Here is a 22579-nt window from a genome sequence, read left to right on the forward strand (position 1 = left end):
CATGTCTCAGCATTCATGAAAACTGGTACTCCCTTACACTTGCAGACCCGCTATTTCCATCAAACAGTGAAGGTGGCTGCCTCAGATTTCAAACTCTAGGGCGCCAGTCTGACTGCAATATTATTTTGAATACATTGTAACACAGACACAGTAATTCTTCGCCTATACTTTACGGACACTATATTGAGCAACAACTTCCAATTTACTGTATGACTTTGGTGACAGAAAAACACCACTTTTTGACTTCCTGCTGCCACATCCCATCCCAGCCTCATTAACCTTCACCTTCCAAGACAGTATTTCATAAGTTTAACAAGTGCAATGTTGTGTTCTTTTATATGTTTTAGCGGCGATGGCTGCGTACACTAAAACACGAATGAAAGATGGCGGGCGCATCAAAACAATCTGATGCACTTCATGCTCTTCAACATCCAATCAGTGAATGCGTCATATGTCCGCGGACATGACGCTACGGATTAGCCAATCGGTATCTGGTTTGCGCAGCGAACAGGAAAGTATGACCGCGGAGCGGACATAGATATCACTAATTTTTTGAGACATACTTTTTGGTCGTTTTAAAGAAAAGTACTGGCCGATTGGGACCAAATTTACAAAAGCACGCTTTCGGGACCAAGCTCCTGCCGCAATTTTGGTGAAAATCCGTCCAGCGGTTTGGGCTGTAGGCATGTGCAAAGTTTTTCCCCCATTCAGTCTATGGGAAAAAAAGACGTTTTGGGACCCCCCATAACTTTTCCCCCCTGCACCAAACATCACCAAACTTTGCGAAGAAATTCAGAGTGGCCCATATACTTTTTTTGCAAAGTTTGGTGAGGATTCCTCCAGGGGGAGCGAAGTTATAAGCTGCCCAAAAAGTGCTCTTATTATGGAAACAGCAACTTAACCATATATATGTATATATATATATGAGAGAGAAAAGGGTGGACTGCCACACAGTCCAAGGTGCAGCGGCACTCAGGCAGAAGTAAAAGTTGAAGAATAAACAAAATCCCAGGCGTCGTCGCTGCTGTGCAAAAAGTCCTTTATTTAGGCATCATTCATGGACAAGGAAGGCAGAGCAAAAACAGAGAAACAAACAATGTGTTTCACCCTACACGGGCTTTGTCGGGTTTAAGTGCAAAAGAAAGAGGACTGGTAATTTATAGTGGGTGTTTGGTCCAACATTTGTGTTGTTAACAGTGACTGCTAGCATGCTGAATGAAACCAATGAATCAATATATGCCGCCATCTTTGAATGTCCCTGATTGCACAAGTATGCATATGTTGTATCCAAGCACCTCATTTCCTCCTTTAAACATTCATCACGCCACAGTGGGCTAAAATCTTTGGAAATTAAAGTGCATCAAATGTTATGACGTCTGCGGACATATAGGTTTCTTAAAGTGCAATGTGTTGAGTGCAATATAGTGAGAACTAGCAGCAATGTCTAACACAAGTGCAATGTATTATCTGGCCATTGTGTACACAACAGGAATAACATTCAATAAATACACATGTATCTATGCATATGAGCATGAGATATAACAAGTATATGAGATATTCTCCGGTTGAATTGCCTACCAGCTGGATTAGTAAAGTGCAATTGTATGAAGTTTAAAACATATATATGTGTAAAAGCTAGCAATGATAGGTATGTGGGCTACTCTCTGATTGATTTGCCTACCAGCTGAATGTATAAAGCGCAATATGCTTATATATCAAGTGCCATGTGCCACAGATATAATGCAAGGAGGCTTTGGCAGTGAACCCTGGCGGGTGCCAATGCCCTACTTGCTCTTGGTGGATGCTCCCTAGTGGGTTCTCTAGCTAACTTTGTGTCTGGAGTGCACTTTGGCTGGTGTAAACAGGGGCATGTACCACACATGTATACCTATCATCTAGATATATAAAGTGCAATGTGCTAGTTTATATATCTAGATGCTAGTTTGAGGTCAAGCATGTGTCCCAGACATAATGCAAAGGGTCACTGGCAGTTAACCCTTACGGGTGCCAGTGCCCTGCTAACCCCATACAGATTCTCCATAGTGGGTTCTCTGAGTGTCTCAGTATGTGAGATGCACTGTGCTTACGTATAGATATTGCATGCCTTCCATGTTATGCCATGATTCACTGGCAGAAGTCCCTTGTCAGCGCCAGTGTCCAAAGTGCTGAGAGGGCTGGTGACGAAAATATTGAAAATATTGAAAATATTAGCACAAGAGTGATGTACCCAAGTGGGCAGTTTTGCCACCTTGGTATATCCGGTGCAATAGGCTAGTCCAGAATCCTCACCTGTCTCATGCTTGATAAACTGTGCAGTAAAATCAAGCAAGCAGTAAAATCAAGCAAACATGTTAAGGATGGCCATTGGCAGGTAATCCCTTGCGGGTACCAGGACCTTCTGTGCACTTAAGGTGTAATATGCAAGATAAGTTCCTAATGTGGCCCTTGATGCAGTTTATACTGTAAATGTGTCACCTGCATCACGGGCAAGACTATGTGCAACATCTGCGTTGTGCAAATAGCAAATAAACAAAATACCTTGTGTCACTTGGACCATGAGCAAAATAAACGATGTCCAAGCAGGGTGTTGTGCAAGCAAGCTATTGTCCAAAGAGCAATTGAACAAAGTGCCATATATCATATCCACTGCAGTAAACCGACCCAGAGATACTCTGAGTATTAAAACCACATTTTTCCCCCATTTTCCCCCCATACTGCATATTGCATGTCTCAATTCATATTTCGATGCTACTGTGTTCACATCTGGCATGTTATGCATAGCACATGCTATCACTTTTTACTCCACTCCAGAGCCTCTTATGTTGTGAACAGTGTACGAACAAAAGTGTAAAAATACACAGAGAATTAAAAATGGAAAGCATTAAAACTAACAATGAAAGTTCAAAAAGGTATTAGTGACCACATATTATGAAAGTTATTGAACATTCCGGGAAAAGTTGGTCCTGGAATTTCGGGAAAGTCGTTCCACTTGTTCCTTTATTGGAGTCCACATCAAACGGTTGCTCTGGCTTTCATCTCAGAATATTTAATCGCTGACAAAGATGTAAAGTTCCTCATCTCGATTATGACCTCCTGGAAATTTCTTATTGTCATCCACTATATAGCGAGATTCCATTTGTCTGAGCCTTCTAAGTCTTTCACCTCCTCTGGGGTGTGTAGTAAAAGTGTCAATCGGAAAATATCTGAGAGAGGAGACGTCACCATGTTTGTCTTCCAAGTGCTTAGCGAGGGGGTTGGCCATGTCTCGATTTTCGATTGCTCACAAATGTTGTAAGATACTCAACCTTACCTCCAATTTAGTGCTGCCTATATACCACAGGTTGCATTCACACGTAATGATATAGATTGCAAATTAGGTAAAACATTTGATTTCCTTCTTGATTGCAACCTCATTCCTTGTCCGTGGACGGATATATTTTTGTGTATTTAAGCCAAAACAACATGCTTTGCATTTTGCACATGTAGAAAAGCCAGGCATGCGTTTGGGGAGCCAACAGGTAACTGTCTGGGCATTAATAGGTTGAAACATGCGTGGTGACAGTCTTGTTTGTATAGATGCAGGTTTCCTGTATGTAATTGTAGCATTTGCTTGAAGAAGATGGCTATCTTTTTCTCTTTTTACCAAGTGCCAATGTTTGCCAAAATTTGTTTGGTTTCTTTCGCACCTAAATTGTAAGTAGTAATGAACCTGATAATGTTGTCACCCTTGTTTTTTGCGCATGTCTCACTGCAGACTGTTCTTTGGCAAGTATGATTTCTGTTGTTTTGCCACTGCTTCGGTCATATGCTTGATTTATAGTACATTTCCGATATCCTCTCACCAAAGATCATGCTGCCGCTTTTTTGGCATTGCTTTCCCAGACTGCTTCTATTGCTGCTAACTTTTGCCTCGCTAGATGGATTTGGATGACATTTTCAAAACAGTATGTTTTTCAAGGGCCCACTCAAACTGCACATTATCGGAACAATAGATTATACGATGAAAAAGTTATTAAGAAAACAAAACACCACAGTTTCACAGATTTTGACCAAATAAGAGCATTGACTTAAATCGCTTGACTTGTTTAGGGTAAATCCATCCAGTAGTTTCTAAAATATCTCACAGAAAAGGGGGTGCCCCCTGCTACTTAAAATCTCTATATCGGCCTAGGTGCTTTTTACAGCAGAGAGGCTACAATAACATTTGACTTGTTGGATGAACTTGGTTGACATTTTCCAAACAAGCAGTTTAGCAAGACCAACTAAACTGCACATTTTTGGGAATGATTCGTCAGAAAATGAAAAGGTTATTGAAAAACATAAAAACACTCTTTCCAGCCTACTCACATTCATTTTCCCATAGAGAAAAGGTGCCGTTTGTGAACAGCCTTAGCGTGAGAACCGGTTGGCAGATTTGGACCAAATAAGAAACAATTTGGGCACAAAGTGTTGACTTAATTTCCTTGACTGGTTTGGGATAAATCCATCCAGTAGTTTTCAAAATATTCGAAAGAGAATGAGGTTCCCTCTACCTTTTTAAACCTTTATATCAATTTTGGTGCTTTGCAGCAAAGAGGCTGAGATAGGCTAATAACATTTGGCTTGCTGGATGAATTTGGGTGACATTTTCTAAACCAAGGGAGTGTCAAGCGTCTCCTCCACCCCCAAAATTGACATTTTGGGACCAACTTGTCAAAAAATGAAAAAGATATTAAGAATGGTGCGAATAGTGTAACATGGCCACAGCATGTCTAGTCGGTGTGGCCACTTACTGGGTCCTAAAGAAACATATTGTGGGACACATGCAATTTCTAGTGGCCCATAAAAAACAACGGTATGACAAAATCCTTGAAATTCATTGAAAAAATGTAAAGTGCAGTAAGTTTTTTTCAGTGAATATATTTAAGTAGGAAAGTCCATTTGAGCCAAGTCACATATTCCAGAGCGCCACCTAGTAGCCATTGCTGGAAGTTCACCTCCAGTTCTGAGCCACAACATCAATGCATTATGGGTATGCAAATTAACTCAAATGCAAACCTTCTTCTCCAGGAAATTGTCTTTGTCAAAGAGGACAGTGCTACTTTCAACATATACATAGTTTAATCAACCCAAGACAGACATTTGCAAGGCTGCCAGAACAACTACACACCTGGTTTCACCCTTATTAGGGATCATCAGTGCAGTATAGTCCTAACAGCCTTGTGTTTGGAGCATTTGGCCATGTTTTCACAACACCTAGAAATTAATGGTGGGTTTAAAAACTCCATTTGACTTGGCTCAAATGAACTTTCCTATTTTCGCATCTCAGGTGAAAGAGTTTTTTTCAAACCCTTTTAAACATATATATATGAAACCAATGAGATGATACCACACAGTGAAGTATGAAAACAAAATTGTATTAAAAAAATAAAAAATGCAAATGAAATGAAACAAACTACAATGGCAATGAAAAAAAGAAAAGCTGCATGTCCGTTGACCACGTCAGCCTGCTGGGACAGGTCACACAGGCCGGATTCCTCCGTCTGATGGGGCTTGCTCCGACCCCCTCCTCAACTGGACCCCCTACGCGCCAGTCGTCCTCTGTGCCATCTTCCCACCCATCAGTCACCTGGGTGCCCTGTGGAGCTGCCTCTGACGGTGCGGCCAGGCTGGTGGAGGAGGCATCTCTGCCACAGTCGGGAGTCGGACGTCCAGCAGGGGTGGCCACATCAACAACTGCACCCCAGCCGGCGGAGGATGTGCAGGCAGCAGGAGGCAGTGCACGGGCAGAGGCACAGCAGCAGCAGCGACGTGGTGGGAGCCATGAAGGCTCGGGCCTTCAACATCGGAGGGGCAGGCATCGGCCGGAGGGCAGGTTGATCCAGGACGGGGTGTGTCTTCTGTGTGGCAGCGGTTGGGCCAGCAGATAGGTGCGGAGCGGCGGCGGGCGGGCGGAAGAGGCGCGGCTCACAATGGTCAGGGCGGAGAACTCCATGCGGAGGGCCCTGAGGCGGGCCGAGTGCCTCGAGGCAATCCGCAGGGGGTTGGAGGAGGAGACGGAGTCGTCCCTGCGGACCCTCGGGGCCATGGAACTGGACCGCCTCCGGGACATCGAACAGGAGTTCGATGATGCCCTGGCCCGGAACACCACGGAGTGAGCCGCTGGACTTGCCCGCCGCCTTTGTATATAGTTCTTTAGTTTTAGGTTTCCTTTGTTTGTTCTTATGATTTGGAGTCGACGGACACTGCTCCACTTTTTGTATATACTTGCATTTTAGTTAGGGTTTTTTGTAGGTTTCCTTTGTTCAGTTGGGCTCATGGACCCTTGGATGTTTTGTACATAGTTCTTCATTGGATTGATTTTATTTTTAATTTGACTTTGGACAACATTTTTTTGGATTAGGTGTTTTTAATTTTTTAGACGGACATGCAGCTTTTCTTTTTTTCATTGCCATTGTAGTTTGTTTCATTTCATTTGCATTTTTTATTTTTTTAATACAATTTTGTTTTCATACTTCACTGTGTGGTATCATCTCATTGGTTTCATGCATGTCATGTTGGGTGTTTTCCCATTCAATTGCAACCTTTGTGTGTGACGGACATGGGTTCATTTGCTTTATGAACATTGGGGGTGTAACATGTAATTTCAATTTCCATGTGGGTGAATGGGTTACTTGGTAGGGCTTTTTGGCTGTGGAGGCTGACCATAACGCACATGATTGGGGATTGTGAGGACCTGGTGGAGGCTGCCCATGGTGGCTGGGGGGTGGGGGTGGTGTGAGACATGGGTGGGGGCCTGGTGGAGGCTTCCCCTGGTGGCTGGGGGGTGGGGGTGGTGGGAGACATGGGTGGGGGCCTGCTGGCAGGTGCCCCACAGTGCTGGGGGGTGGGGGTGGTGGGGAACATGAGTTGGACATGGGTGGGGGCCTGCTGGCAGGTGCCCCACAGTGCTGGGGGGTGGGGGTGGTGGGGAACATGAGTTGGACATGGGTGGGGGCCTGCTGGCAGGTGCCCCACAGTGCTGGGGGGTGGGGGTGGTGGGCAACATGAGTTGGACATGGGTGGGGGCCTGCTGGCAGGTGCCCCACAGTGCTGGGGGGTGGGGGTGGTGGGGAACATGAGTTGGACATGGGTGGGGGCCTGCTGGCAGGTGCCCCACAGTGCTGGGGGTGGGGGTGGTGGGGGTGGTGGGGAACATGAGTTGGACATGGGTGGGGGCCTGCTGGCAGGTGCCCCACAGTGCTGGGGGGTGGGGTGGTGGGGAACATGACTTGGACATGGGTGGGGGCCGGCTGGCAGGTGCCCCACAGTGCTGGGGGGTGGGGGTGGTGGGAGACATGGGTGGGGCCTGCTGGCAGGTGCCCCACAGTGCTAGGGGGTGGGGGGGTGGGGAACATGAGTTGGACATGGGTGGGGGCCTGCTGGCAGGTGTCCCACAGTGCTGGGGGGTGGGTGTGGTGGGGAACATGAGTTGGACATGGGTGGGGGCCTGCTGGCAGGTGCCCCACAGTGCTGGGGGGTGGGGGGGTGGGGAACATGAGTTGGACATGGGTGGGGGCCTGCTGGCAGGTGCCGCACAGTGCTGGGGGGTGGGGGTGGTGGGGAACATGAGTTGGACATGGGTGGGGGCCTGCTGGCAGGTGCCCCACAGTGCTGGGGGGTGGGGGGGGGGTGGGGAACATGAGTTGGACATGGGTGGGGGCCTGCTGGCAGGTGCCCCACAGTGCTGGGGGGGGGTGGGGGTGGTGGGGAACATGAGTTGGGCATGGGTGGGGGCCTGCTGGCAGGTGCCCCACAGTGCTGGGGGGTGGGGGTGGTGGGGAACATGAGTTGGACATGGGTGGGGGCCTGGTGGAGGCTGCCCCTGCACTGCTGGGGGGTGGGGGTGGTGGGAGACATGGGTGGGGGCCTGGTGGAGGCTGCCCCTGGGGAGTGGCGGGTGGGGGTGGTGGGAGACATGGGTGGGGGCCTGGTGGAGGCTGCCCCTGGGGAGTGGGGGGTGGGGGTGGTGGGAGACATGGGTGGGGGCCTGGTGGAGGCTGCCCCTGGTGGCTGGGGGGTGGGGGTGCTGGGAGACATGGGTGGGGGCCTAGTGGAGGCTGCCCCTGCACTGCTGGGGGGTGGGGGTGGTGGGAGACATGGGTGGGGGCCTGGTGGAGGCTGCTCCTGGGGAGTGGGGGGTGGGGGTGGTGGGAGACATGGGTGGGGGCCTGGTGGAGGCTGCCCCTGGTGGCTGGGGGGTGGGGGTGCTGGGAGACATGGGTGGGGGCCTGGTGGAGGCTGCCCCTGCACTGCTGGAGGGTGGGGGTGGTGGGAGACATGGGTGGGGGCCTGGTGGAGGCTGCCCCTGGGGAGTGGGGGGTGGGGGTGGTGGGAGACATGGGTGGGGGCCTGGTGGAGGCTGCCCCTGCACTGCTGGGGGGTGGGGGTGGTGGGAGACATGGGTGGGGGCCTGGTGGTGGGTGCCCCTGTACTGCTGGGGGGTGGGGGTGGTGGGAAACATGGGTGGGGGCCTGGTGGAGGCTGCCCCTGGTGACTGGGGGGTGGGGGTGGTGGGAGACATGGGTGGGGGCCTGGTGGTTGGTGCCCCTGGTGGCTGGGGAGTGGGGGTGGTGGGAGACATGGGTGGGGGCCTGGTGGTGGGTGCCCCTGCACTGCTGGGGGGGGGTTGGGAGACATGGGTGGGGGCCTGGTGGTTGGTGCCCCTGGTGGCTGGGGGGTGGGGGTGCTGGGAGACATGGGTGGGGGCCTGGTGGTGGGTGCCCCTGCACTGCTGGGGGGTGTGGGTGCTGGGAGACATGGGTGGGGGCCTGGTGGAGGCTGCCCCTGGTGGCTGGGGGTGCAGGGGGACATACGTTGGTGGGCAGTAGTGCAAGTTGACATGTGGGTTGGCTGGGGGGCATGGCCATGGTGGATGGGGTGCCTGCAGGACATGTGCAGGGTAGGCCCCTGTGGTGTGAGCCACCTGCAGGTGCTGTGGAGGGTGTAGAGGGAACACCTGGGAGGGCTCACACGTGCAATTCACGTGTGGTGCTCCCCGCACACCCCTGTAATACACGTACCCTGATGGAATCATGTGTCGAACTTCCCCCGCACCCTGAAATACACGTACCCTGATGGAATCGCGTGTGGAACTTCCCGCGCACCCCTTGAATACACGTACCCTGCTGATATCGCGTGTGGAACTTCACGCGCACCCCGACATACACGTACCCTGATGGAATCGTGTGTGGAAATTCCCGCGCACCCCTGAAATACACGTACCCTGCTGGAATCGCGTGTGTAACTTCCCCTGCACCCTGAAATACACGTACCCTGCTGATATCGCGTGTGGAACTTCACGCGCACCCCGAAATACACGTACCCTGATGGAATCGCGTGTGGAACTTCACGCGCACCCCGAAATACACGTACCCTGATGGAATCGCGTGTGGAACTTCCCACGCACCCCTGAGATACGCGTACCCTGCTCGCACGGGCCCAATCGCGTGTGGAAATTCCCGCGCACCCCTGAAATACACGTACCCTGCTGGAATCGCGTGTATAACTTCCCCTGCACCCTGAAATACACGTACCCTGCTGATATCGCGTGTGGAACTTCACACGCACCCCGAAATACGCGTACCCTGATGGCATCGCATGTGGAACTTCACGCGCACCCCTGAGATACGCGTACCCTGCTCGCACGGGTCCAATCGCGTGTGGAAATTCCTGCGCACCCCTGAAATACACGTACCATGATGAAATTGCGTGTGGAACTTCCCGCGCACCCCTTAAATACGCGTACCCTGCTCGCACGGGGCCAATCGCGTGAGGTACTTCCCACGCACCCCAGTGATACACGTAGCCCGCTTGCTGTGCTGGTACAGAGTTAGCGCAGGCCTTTGCGCTGGATTGGGTATATTGATGGCTTTTCCCTGCGTGAGAGGCGTTCTTGGGGGCGTAACTGGCGCTGCTGCAGGGTCGCTGCGCCACTGTGCGCCACGGCTGGTTTTGGTGGCTGGAATCCATGAATACGCTGTGCGCGGAAATGGATTTTTGCGCACGCGGCTGCCGCAGGGATTCGCACGTGCACACTGTGCGCCAGCCGCATGCGCCACTTGTGCGCTGAATTCTATGAATTGGCCCCTCAATCTCAAGCCCTACAATAAAAACAATTGAATAATCTCTTTTTACGATTTTGGGATGTTTATCAACTCTCAAAATTGAAGTTGAGTTGTAACACTACTGAGACTGTGTTCTCAGAACCACTAGTTACCAACGCTTTGGAAATTGGATGGTCTTTTTGGAAAGAAATACACTGGTTTTAGTTATCTTTTAGTATTCTTCATTGTAGGATACTAACTTAATTTCTATGACTTTTCAGTAAATTTTTATGCATATTGGAAAGTTTCCTTCTTTTTTCTTGTCGTTTTCTGCTACATTTGTTGATATCTAATTATTATTGACAATTCTGCCTGAGTTAGGTGATCATTTGTTGTTTTTTCTTTTTCGTATTATGTCTAGAGGGGAGTTTGTTTTAAACAATCTTGTCTCATGTTTTGAAAAATGTTGTGAGTTTTTGTATAAAGAATTGGTATATGCTTTGCAATAAATCATGAAAAGCACTTTTGAGTTTATTGTTAAATTGTATGTTCAGTAAGGCGCAAAGTAAGGTACTAATTGTGTCCTTCTGCACACAAGTGAGGTTACTTTGAACACACAGAGAATGTTAGGACACTATTTGGTCAATACTGATTAGTACATCCAGAGAGAATGTTCAGGCAAAATGGTGGGGATGTAGGTAATTCATACACCACATTCCCCTTATACCACTTCCTGTTGGGATAAACTTTGCTGTTTTCTGCAGTTCATAGGAAATACTAATAAAAGTCCAGCATAAAGATTCCTGCTATCATGAACAGAAGAAAAACCCCTCTATATGTGTTTTTCAAGTTTGCCACGCGTTCTGTCCTCAACAGGACTTTGTCAGGCCATTTTGTTAAGACAAGTTTGATCTTATTACATAAATAGAAAACATAACCCTCTACTCCCCTTCTGTGTCATGTCCTGCTGCTGTGTTAGCACTATAAAAGGTGTCCTCTTGGACAAGTGTGCAGATTGGAAATTCCAAGAGAAGTTTCTCCAAGTGTACAATTTTGGAAAACTGCATTTCTATGTAACTATATAGTGTTAATAGGGAAAGTAGAGAAGTTCTTGTGTAGACATTTTTTTAATCAAAATGAATTAGCTAAAGTGCCAGTGCAAAACATATTGAAATAATCCCTAGTTAAATATGTGACAGTTAGTAGGTTTAAGAAGCAAAGTGCACAGTGCACCAAGCACCATTAGTATCACAGCATCATTTCATCATGCATTTAACTATGAACAATCCTTAATTTAAACATCTAAACATATATATATATATTCTGCTATTTCAAGACATTGCAGGCTAAATCCTTACACATTTGTTTCTCAATTTAAGAAAACAAATAACTCTTTATCACTGTGGTGTCCCCTGGACTTCATTGTATCAAATTCCACAATGAGTTTAGATGCAGTTGATTCAATTGAAGTACTCTATTGCCCTTACATTTGTGTGTAGTGCTATGAGCAATGGCTGTAAATGTCATCTAAGAAGCATCACTATCTGGAAAATCTTCGAAATGCAGAGTTAAGTTTCAATTAATATCACCATTTTTTATCACTCTATAGTGGTGCACGATTCCAGGTTTTAGCTACCCTATCGTTGAACCAATGTATTTCAGTTTACAAGGACATCCAACTACATATATCGCAAATTTTGTTGAACTAGTTCTAACATGTTGAATCTTCCACACCTTTTTCTCTCTGCATTCCTCTTGATTACAAACATATGCATGTGCACACATTTCACAATGATTACATTTCTAGAAACCACTCATTATTTTTTGTAACAGTAAGCCAATTACTCTCATTTTCTTTTGCCTCTTTGATCATACAGGGTGCAATCTTATCTTTCAGAGTTGGTGCTTTAGAGAAGGTGATTTGTGCTGAATCAGTTAATACTTTTCTGAGATCGTCATCGCTTAACAGTATAGACCAATATTTAGTAAAGATCTTACTTACGGTTCCAGACTGTGTACTATGTCTAGTATTAATCCTTATTATACTAGTGTCTTCTTTATTGGACTTAATAAGCATATCAAACCTATTTCTATATTTATTTTTCTAATATGCATTTCAACCACATTATTGGAATAACCTCTAGCCAGAAAATTATATTCAATTCTTTTGGCCTCTTCCTTGAAATCATTGTCTCTAGAACAGTTCCTTTCGGCACGCAAAAGTTTACTAAATGGGATACTATCCTTGAGAGTTTTAGGGTGATAGCTCGTTGCAAGAAGTAGTGAGTTAAAGGAAGTAGGTTTTCAATAAAGTTTTGAGATCAATTGATTGTCAATTGATTGAAATTGAATGTCTAGAAAGATCAATTCTTTCCGATTTGCTGCAATGGTAAATTCAATGCATTATCATTGAGGCAATCAACATATTCCTATAAAGGTTCTTTAGTTTAATTCCAAACAATGAATAAATCATTGATGAACCGATACCAATATACGATATGGTCAATATATTCATCACATTTTCCATGTATAGATTAGCATAAGAAGGTGCCATGCATGAGCCCATTGCTGTACCACACATTTGCCTGATGTATTTATCTCTGAAGAGAAAGATGTTATGTTCTGAACAAAATGTTAAAATTAACAACAACATTTTGTTTTGTAGTTTATAACTTATTGATCTAGAATCCAAGAAAATTTTACAAGTTTAAAGTCCAAATTCATGTAGAATGCTGGTATAAAGAGATACTACATAAGAGAATACTAAAATAAAAGAAATTATATCTGGGATTTTTTCAATAAATCAGTAGTATCTCTAATATATGAATTAGAATTCAGCCCTTGAAAAAAAGGTTGAAAAAATGTATCTTAACATTTAGAAGGGGAGTCAATTAATTGGTCAAAGAGACAATTGTTCTACCTGGTGTTTTATAATATCTTTATGCACATTAGGCAAAAAGCACAGAATGGGTGTCACAGGACAGTCCTTTTTTAAAAAGAAAATATCTTCCCACTCCAATAAAAGTATTTTTTGTTAATCAGTTAATAGAGAATAAAATCGATTTGGTCTCAACGAGTGCATTTTCATCCACCAATTCATAGCATTCAGGATTGAGCAATTGCCTATAAGCTTTACCTAGCTCTTTATCCCTAATTACGACTCCACCGCCTTTGTCAGCTTGGGGTATCACAATAACAGAATCATTTTGTAGTTTTACAATTGTTTTATGTTGTTCTACACTAAGAATATATTCATTATGACTAATCTTGATACTTTGTTTTTTCAAATCATGTATAACCAACTCCTCAAAAATTTAAATTTTACTATTCACGATATTAGGACAACATTTAGATTTAGTCCTCAAACCACTATCAGTGATTGCAGCTGTATGGATGCCATATTTATTGAGGATAATATCAGCATTTATTTCATGTACAGACATTGGTTCATTTTCTTAGAAGCCTTATCTAAGCATTCAAGACACATTAATTCTGATAAATCTTTGAATGTCTTTGAATGTGAGTGGGTTAATTTCTCTGATATCGGCAAGTTGAATCTTAGGTTTGGAGTGTTTAGTCATATAGTATTTGGTTAATCTAAGCTTTCTTATAATAAACTTGAATAAATCTAAAAGTGAATTGGTGAAATCAAATGCACATACTGGAAATAATGAAAGTCCCAATTCCAACACTGATTTCTCGGCTGGTGAGACGATCTTAGAGAATAATGTAGATTTTTGGTTGCCATTCTCCATTAGTTGTCCTCTTCCTCTAACTTTCTTTCCCCTGCCAAAGTAGGTCATACAATGTTGTGAGACTGGATTGTTGTCCTCTTCCAATTTTGTATCACCTTTTCCGTTTCCTTTTCCTTTTCCTGGAGGTCTTCCTCGCGTTTTCATTCTGATTTGTTGTCCATGTGAAGTTTGAAATCTTCTAGGAAGGTTAAACGTACAGGTCTAGCTTCCAAATCCGAGGATCCAATTTTAGAACTGACAAAGTCATCTGATTGTGTATCCACTTCTCTATTTTCGGCAATCAATTTGTAAACGTTCCTTAATAGGATCATCAAAACGTTTAGCGAAGGTGTAAATCCATCCATGTTCGTAGTCTAATTGATCTCTCTTAAATTTTTACTGATTATGTTGCCGAATTTCACCCTCTAATCTTTCCAGATTTGTTTTGAGTTGTGGCATGCATTTTTTACATTCATCACCATTAGATGACGTGTAGAGTTGTTCTTCCATCTGTTCTTGGAATAGCTTTGTACGATCCGACTTGACAAATTTAACTAAAGCTGTCACCATGTGGAAGAAGCAGATATTAGTGGGTTCAGTCCATTTTTTAATGAGTAGAGGGTTCATGTCTTTATATGTTGGTACAGTCAGTATTCTTAATCTTTTAGGATTTCTCTTTTCTCCTATACATGTTTGGAGGATCATGACTTCCCACCACTTACTGATCTCTTTTTTTTCAATGTTTCCAATGTATCCATTTTTTGCTGGATCGTTAGACCCGCAGATAATGACAAAGTTCAGCGACCAAAATTAACATTTGATGAGCAGGACCTAAAATCAGCTCCTGGGTATCCAGAATTAACCAGTGACCAGGAGCTACCAATGAGGAACCAGGAGCTAGTACAATGCGTTGCGCAAATCTAACTTCCACATAAGATGCAAACATATTAATTTGTACATTATTTATAACCTTGTATGCTTTAAATGTTGCATAAATGTGCCCTAATGTTTATTTGCAGATTGTCTGAAGTGCACACAGTTAAATTCACGTTGGTGTATTTTTTCGGCATCAGCTGGTCTGGGGAGTTGTAAAGGCTCACTCCCCGTGTTACCAATGCAGAATAATAAAATGCAACATACCCCAGATGGGGAATGAGACTAGGAGAACAGGTTGCAAGATTTAGTAAGTTTATATAAAGTTGGCATCCAGAGAACTCTGCAAACAATACAGTTACAAAGAATTATAAAGGAAAACAGCGTCATAAATTACGCAACCAATATAGGGTACGACAACAGTGCAGGATTGGCTGGAGGCTTAGGGCACATATGTCGTTGTAGGCGCTGCTTCTTCTGGATAGGTTGCCCAGATGGCAGGAGGGTGAGCGTCACGAGGTCCAGCTACCTGTGTCTTGGAGGGGTGAGAGTTAGGTCACAGCGAGGTAGAAATAACACTAACTAAGCTGGCATGAGAAACTACCACTAGATATATAATAAACAACAATCATTAGTATACCTTTGAATAAATCTTGAAAACCTATAAATTGCATACATGTGATTACACCATCTTTCATTGGGACTTTTATGGGGTACAGGGCTTAGAGGGCTTATCCTCTGTGATGACCTGGGCGACTGGTGGTTGTTAGCACATCAAGGCAAGTGGGGAGTGTAATGACTTATGTTAGTTTTAGGGCACAATATACTGTGACAGAGGTCTGGGTTTATTAGGGGCACTCTGGGGTGGGCTGCGCAGCAGGGTCACACTTCTGGTACATCAAGAGAATACCTTAGGAGGGCACAGGGTTACATTGGCAGTAATTTTCCAACAGCAGGGGCAAGGGAGTAGGGGCAGGTTTGTGGAGATGGATGAGCTACAAGGCATGGTTTGAGCCGGTTCACACACGGGACATTGATCACAGTGGAAGAGTGATATGATACATTCTATTATTTGTTTCTTCTATTATTTGTTTCAATTATCCCCGGTGCATCCATGAGAAAGGGTTTTGTGAGGCTTTCAGACAATGGAGGAAAAGGTGGGGCCATGAGCGCGCTGTGCGTGGCGCTGCAGAGGGGAGAGACGCCTTTTCGTATTATGAAAGTGAGGCCTAGTCCAAAGATGGAGTCGAGGGCACACAGAATGGAAGCCAAGTGTATCCCGTAATAGCCCCACTTATGCTAATGTTAGCATACGGGCAATGGAGGCGTCCCTCGCTAATGCGTGATCAAGTGGGTTATTTCCTGCTGAATGTGTGAGTGGTGCCCAAACGACCCCTCACTCCCACACATACCCCCTTTCGTTACATCTAAAGTAACAAACTAATCCTTAATACTATTTTCATTCTGATAATACTCTGCTTCCTGCACTGCCTTGTCCCATGCGGGAGTCCCTTTTATTGGCATCCAAGCCCTGCAAACACTTCGTAAGCTTTGACCTCTCCTGGCGTATTCATCAGGTGTGCATGTCATGTATATTTCCCAATCCCCATCCAGGTCCGCCCACACCTCCCTGTACCATTGTAATTCACATAGCTCTATAATGGTGGTGTGGTATAAATTATCCACCCTGTCTCAATCTGATGATGTATGGCTGTCAGACGATACTTAGGGGGGTCTGACTCCCCTGTTTGCATTTGAGCATCTTTCACATTTGCTACCGTTGTTGATGTGCCCATTGTTAGCATCATCATTGCAGAACTAGGCATTGATTTTGCAAAACATCGAATGCCCATATGACACACAGAGAAAAATAGCAAAAGAAAAACGATGACTGGGAAAAAAAGGTCATCATCACACTGAACCAGGATGGTATCCAATTAAAAATGTCATCAAACCAGTTGCTTGGCTCTATTCCTCCTTCCTTCTGCATTCTTTCCCCCAAACTATGCACTGCCAAGATGACGTGGGAAAGGGTTCCATTGTCTGTGTCTTCAGAAGGTACGAATGTACATCAGACACTCCCAATTTTTTGGCAAACACTGCCGTCGATTGCTGTGAGAAGGTCCAGGACGTACCGGTTCTGCATTGTCATTAGGCGCAAGGCGCGAAGTTCCACTTTGATCACGTTGAATCCCTCTTCAGTGTCATTGGCCAGTTGGATCAGCTCCCAGCGCACGATCTGCAGCTATTTGGCGTTTGTTTGCGCCTGAAGCCCTGGCATCAGGAGGGAAGCAACAAACTTTTCAGCAGAGTTGAAGAGCTTGTATTTATCTGGAATCTCAGCCAGGAGGTCTGATGACTTGCTGGAGATATAGTTGGATGACCGTCGTTTGCACCCTGTCTTGTAGTTCGTTTTAAACAGAATGCCGTATGTGGAAGTCTCTGTTGTTGCTGGCTGGGTTGCTGCCGATATGTCAGCCGAATGTTTCCCCCCTTGGATATGGCTTTCTGGAATCACCATTAGCGCCAAATGCAGCGTGGCCAGGGCACAGGTACCCCTCCATGATGCTGGAAGACGCAGGTATGCTTGCTTGCCACATACCCAATACATGTCCATGAGTGCACCTGTACCGTTTTTCATATCTGGAATGATGATCATTTTGTTGCATTGTCTGTTAGAGGCCATCTGTACCTTCCCTTCGCCATGGAAACAAAGTTCATGTCCAATTTCTTTCTGTGTTTTAATGGGCTTCTCAAGAGCTGTAACCCACATGAGTTTTGGGATGTGCTGGGACCAGGCGGGAGTGCACGTCTCTTTAACCCATTGAAAGTTCTCTTCAGTGAGACCTCACAGCGCCTCTGCTTTGCACGTGATTGTCTCATCCTGCCATTTATTTTCTGTGAACCGTATCCCTCTGATAACAAGAAATGGTTCTTTGATGCAAATCACTCCTTGTGGTTTGCTTGTGCAGGTTTTTTCATGCTGCAGCATTTCTATTGTAACTGTGTGTGATATGATGGTGCTTCGAATCCTACATAATACTAGATGAACTAAACATTGGGCATCCGACAAGAATACTTCTTGAGGTATAAGAACTTTGGGTGTGCAAGAGGCATGAGGAATGAGAGAGCAAACGTAACAGCTCTCGTTCGTTGCTTGTTTGTCAGTGGCGCTCATGTCTGCGTACCATTTGTTGGATTGGTCGGGGTGGCGGGTGTCTTCAATTTCGTCTAATCCCAGGCCATGTTATGCATCGTAATTCTTCCCTCCCGGCCCCCTTTTCCGCCTCCTACCCCCCCCTTAATCATTATATAACATCTTTACTCTTTGATACGTTATAGGAAAAATGTCTGTCCATGTTGCGTCTCTTCGTTCATTGGCATTTTGCCATGACTGTAGTACCAAGGGATCTTGGGTGGTTGGGGCTTTGGGGCTAAAGTGCATATCAGTGCCATATGAGGTATGTTCTGCGGTTGCATGCGTGTTTTGCGAATGTCGGATCAGGCGTGCCGAACAGGGAATAATCACTGTCATAGTCATTAATTTCATCATCAATGTCGTCACCCATAGCAGCATATGTAAGAACAGGGGTTTTGACAGTTCGGTTTTTATGCAATGTTGTAATATTATCATTTAGGGAGGCATTATGTGACCAAATAACCTTAACTCCAGTCCATATCCACGTACTGGATAATCGTGCTCTCTACATGCACATTACCAAGGTCTTCATGCAAAATCATATTAAAGATGCTTGAGCTCTCGCAGTACCCCTGTGGCAATCTACAATGTTCATATCTGTTGCCTCCCAAAGTAAATGCTGTGAGATACTGGCAACTGGGGTCAAGTGGCACTGAGAAAAAGGCGTTTTTAAAATCTACGACTGTGAAACAAGTGGCGCTAGAGGGAACTCTTTCTGTATGACCTCATTAAGTGGGCATAGGTCCTGTATCATCTTCAAAGCCCCGGCCCTCGCTTTTTGATCGGATAAATCATTGTATTAGGAGGTGAATTTGATGGCACTATTATACCTTGTTGCAATGATGCGTTTATAGTTTCTTTTATTCCTTCCTCTGCTTCTCTTGATAATGGGTACTGTTTTTTACTCTAGGTGGAATTGCACATGGTTTCAATTTTGTTTTTATTGGCGTGACGTCTTGCAATAGCCCTACATCATGTGGGCCTGTAGTCCACAATTCTGGCAGTACGTTTTCCATTATGTCACATGGCACACTTATTTCCATTATAATTTCTCCAGCAGTATCATTGTCAGTGAACAATTCCTCATCAGTCAAATCACACAAAGCTACATTTGGGTCTATGCACAGCACTGTTCTCCATTCACATCCATGTGTGTCCAGTCCTATTACTGCAATACGTTTGCTTGAAACCCTTCCAAGTCAATAGACATTATCGTATCTGGCACAATATCTGAGTTTAAAATTGGGCGGAAGATAAAATCAGATGGCACTCTCGGGCACCACTCTAGCAAGTATCCGTATTCCATAAATAAACATGTCTATATCTATGGGCACTCCTCTTACTGCAATTTCGTTTGTCATAGCACTTATCATCAATATAGCTCTTACTGGGCATACCCCTGGAGTGGAACATATTATACCTCGTTCTGTGAAGGAGATGTTCATATTCAATTTGCTCGGGAGGTCCCGTCCCAACCATGGTGATATAGTAGGGGTGCTCGCACTGTCTTTTCCCCCACCGTTATGTCTAGATCTTTTGTGTAAGGAACTTTTAAAATAGCCCCAGAAAACACCTGCGTTTCCAAATTTGTTCCCGAGAGCGGGAAGCGGCCTTCCATGAGGCACAATTTTTCCGTGCCCGAGTCCACCATAACTGTTTGGTTCCCATCTTCGCCCCCACCAGTGGTTCCTCTTCTGCACGTGGGATAGTTGATAGGACTGGATACGCAAGTGCTTTCTGTGGGCTGTCCTAGTCTGGGTACGTTTCTGTTCCGGGGCAGAAAAGACATTGGGCCTCATTAGGATCCAGGAGGTAAGGGGTTTACGGCGGCGTAAACAGCGCCGACCCTTACTGCCTGATTCCGAGGTCCCTTAGCGCCATGGCGGATTTAACACCTGCTTTTAGCAGGTGTTAAAATCCATGGCGCTAAGGGACCTTGTTGTTAATTACGCCACCGTAATTTACGGTGGCGTAATTAACGCCTTCCCCACTCCCATTATGCCCTATGGGGCAAAAATGGGAATGGGGAAGGGTAAATGGGGATTGGGGACTTACCGCCCCGCCAACCTCGGAATGGGGCGGTAAGTCCGCCAACCACCATGGCGTAAACATAGTTTACGCCATGGTGGTAAAGGTACGACCCAGGCGGTAACTTACCGCCTGGGTCGTAATGAGGCCCATTGTCCCCCACTACACCTGCACCGCAGAAAGGTGCTGGTGCGCCGTTTGCAGTTGTTGCATTTCCCAGTGTGTTCTGACATGCTACTTGTTGTTGCATACCTTGCTTTTGAGGTTGCTGTCTGGGTTGCATTTGTTGTGCTCTCTGCTGATGCTAATTATACCATTGCTCATTCTACCCATTCCCACCCATCGGTAACCCATAGGGACTGCCTGGATGTGGGTGACCACACTCTTGTTCGTTCCTCATGGGAGGTGGCCCTTGGTAATATCCCATTGGTCGAATTCTGCATTCTCTAGAGAAATGTCCCCACCTCCCGCAATTCAGCAATTCCAACATGACCCTTGGGGTCCTCCCCTCATTCCTCGCCCTCCATTTCCCATTCCCCGAATCCTCCTCTCTGTCCCTGGTACCCACCTCATCCTCTTGCGGATCTGCCCTGCCATTGGGGGCCTTCGTACTGCTCCTCTCCCGCGCATTGCTCCTGTCCGTTTACAGACCAAGTTGCTCCCATCCTCACTGGTGTATTTCATGACCCCTCCTCTCCTTCCCCCTGCCTGTCAGTGGGTAGGGCTGAATTCATTGCCGCGACCATCACTAATTTATTCTGGACCAATTTAGCTTCGTCTGCCAACCTTCTCTGTGCTATCTCTTTTTCTCTCTCTTTGATCCTCCTACAATGGTGTACTATGATGCTCTGAATCTCAGGCCAGCCTTTGGCTTCTATCCCAGCTATTTTATCCAAGGCCTTCTGTACCTCCTTTGGGAGCCCTTTTTTTCAATTATGAAGTAAAATAGGGCGGTGGATTGGTCCCACGCTGTGCCCGTTTCTGATCTCCACAATCTTGCACCCGAAGGATGAATTGCGTAGCCTCTTTCTCTTCTCCCATAGTACACTGCATTACTAAATGTAAGTCCAGGGTGTCTGGGAAGGTCCTCCGCAATGCATTGCATTCTTGTGCTCTTATATTGTTGAATGATGACCCATCATGGAGGTCACAGTTCATTGTTACTCCGGGGAAACCGGCCTTCACCCACACGCCCATCTGCTTGATCACCGACAGCGGACACTAATAAACTTTTTACATACCCTATGGCCAATGGTACCTCTGCTGTGTTCTTTTCAAATGCATGTATCCACTTCCTCGTCCCACCCGAAAGTGGAGGGAAGAGTTTCAGCAGGTTATCTGTTCCCATAGTATGTAGTGCGATCTCCCTGCTCCCTTATGTATCAGAGGCATCTGTAATTTTGCCTTACTTCTTTGTTTTACTTAACAACATGTTTCCTACTCTTTGCCTCAACCTCGCTTGCCGCATTGGGAGCCCTCCCCCATCCTCTGGGTCCATCTGTAATGGGTGCGTAAAACCTGAAACTGCTGCCCCCTCTTCTTACTCGTCCCAATCACTCCATACCTCATCTATTTCTTCCTCTGACTCTATTTCTCCCTGTCCCTCTCCCCCTTTGTCATCTGTTTCTTCTGCTCATACTATTCTCATTGGCTTGTTGTTTAAATGGAAGAAAAACTCTCCTGATTGCCACTCATGTTCTGGTCCCTATGGCACACTCCCCTGTGGCGGTGGAGATGATGTAGGCCCCACCCCCTCTGCTATGCTGGGTGGGGGTGTTAAGTCACACTTGGTGTTACTTCTCCTCCCCCTGGCATATCTGTCCCCTATCACACAGCGCTCTTAGCCGGGTTATTTCCATTTGAGTATTAGCAAGTTGTCTTTCTAAATTCCCAGTAAACCGTGCTCGATCTACCAGAGGGGCGGTAGTGGGCCCGTATAATCCTCTTATATCATAAAGATGCAGTGCCGTGGCAGCTGGGGTTGTTGGAGCACTCGGCACAGGCACATACCTAGGCTCACTGTACCCTACTGCGGGCCCCGTTAATAATGGGGAAGGTTTAGTGAGATCATTTTCCCCTGTTCTTACTGAACACTCCTCCACCGTTATTCCCTCTCACTACGTCGGGGCTGCCTGCCCTTCTGAGGACCTTTCCTTACTTGTATCGCTGTTCGGGGCTGCTTCCTCAAACATTCTCCACAAATCTAGTACTTCACGTCTGTTTTGTAATTGCTTACCTCAATACTTTGCTAACAAATGGGTTGCTACAAGATCTAACACTCTTTTCTCAAAGGACCCTCCTTCTGGCTATATTTTGGACGAGCCCTCTCCTTTTATTTCTGTGAGTCATTGTTCATGATACTTCTGTATTTTTTCACTGTGCAAAGGGAGGTGTTAGCAAATATGTGCTAGTGGCGTGCTCCCTCCCATCATCTCTTCTCCCAATGTACTTCCTTTTTCACCACTCTACAGTGTATGTTATACAATGTAACTAAGACAACTCTTTCCTTTCTTTTATCAATACCTTCTGAGTCGAACCACGTTAGATGTCAATACCCTTTTTACTTACACTTCTTTTCAGAAACCACAAAACCATGAACCACCTTTTATCAATACTTATTGCATAGACACCATACACACATATATGCTTTGTCGACAGACCAACACAAATTACTTCAACAG

The sequence above is a fragment of the Ambystoma mexicanum genome, chromosome 5p (assembly GCF_040938575.1).
Source record: "Ambystoma mexicanum isolate Mex_15411 chromosome 5p, UKY_AmexF1_1, whole genome shotgun sequence".
NCBI classification, from domain to species: Eukaryota; Metazoa; Chordata; class Amphibia; order Caudata; family Ambystomatidae; genus Ambystoma; species Ambystoma mexicanum.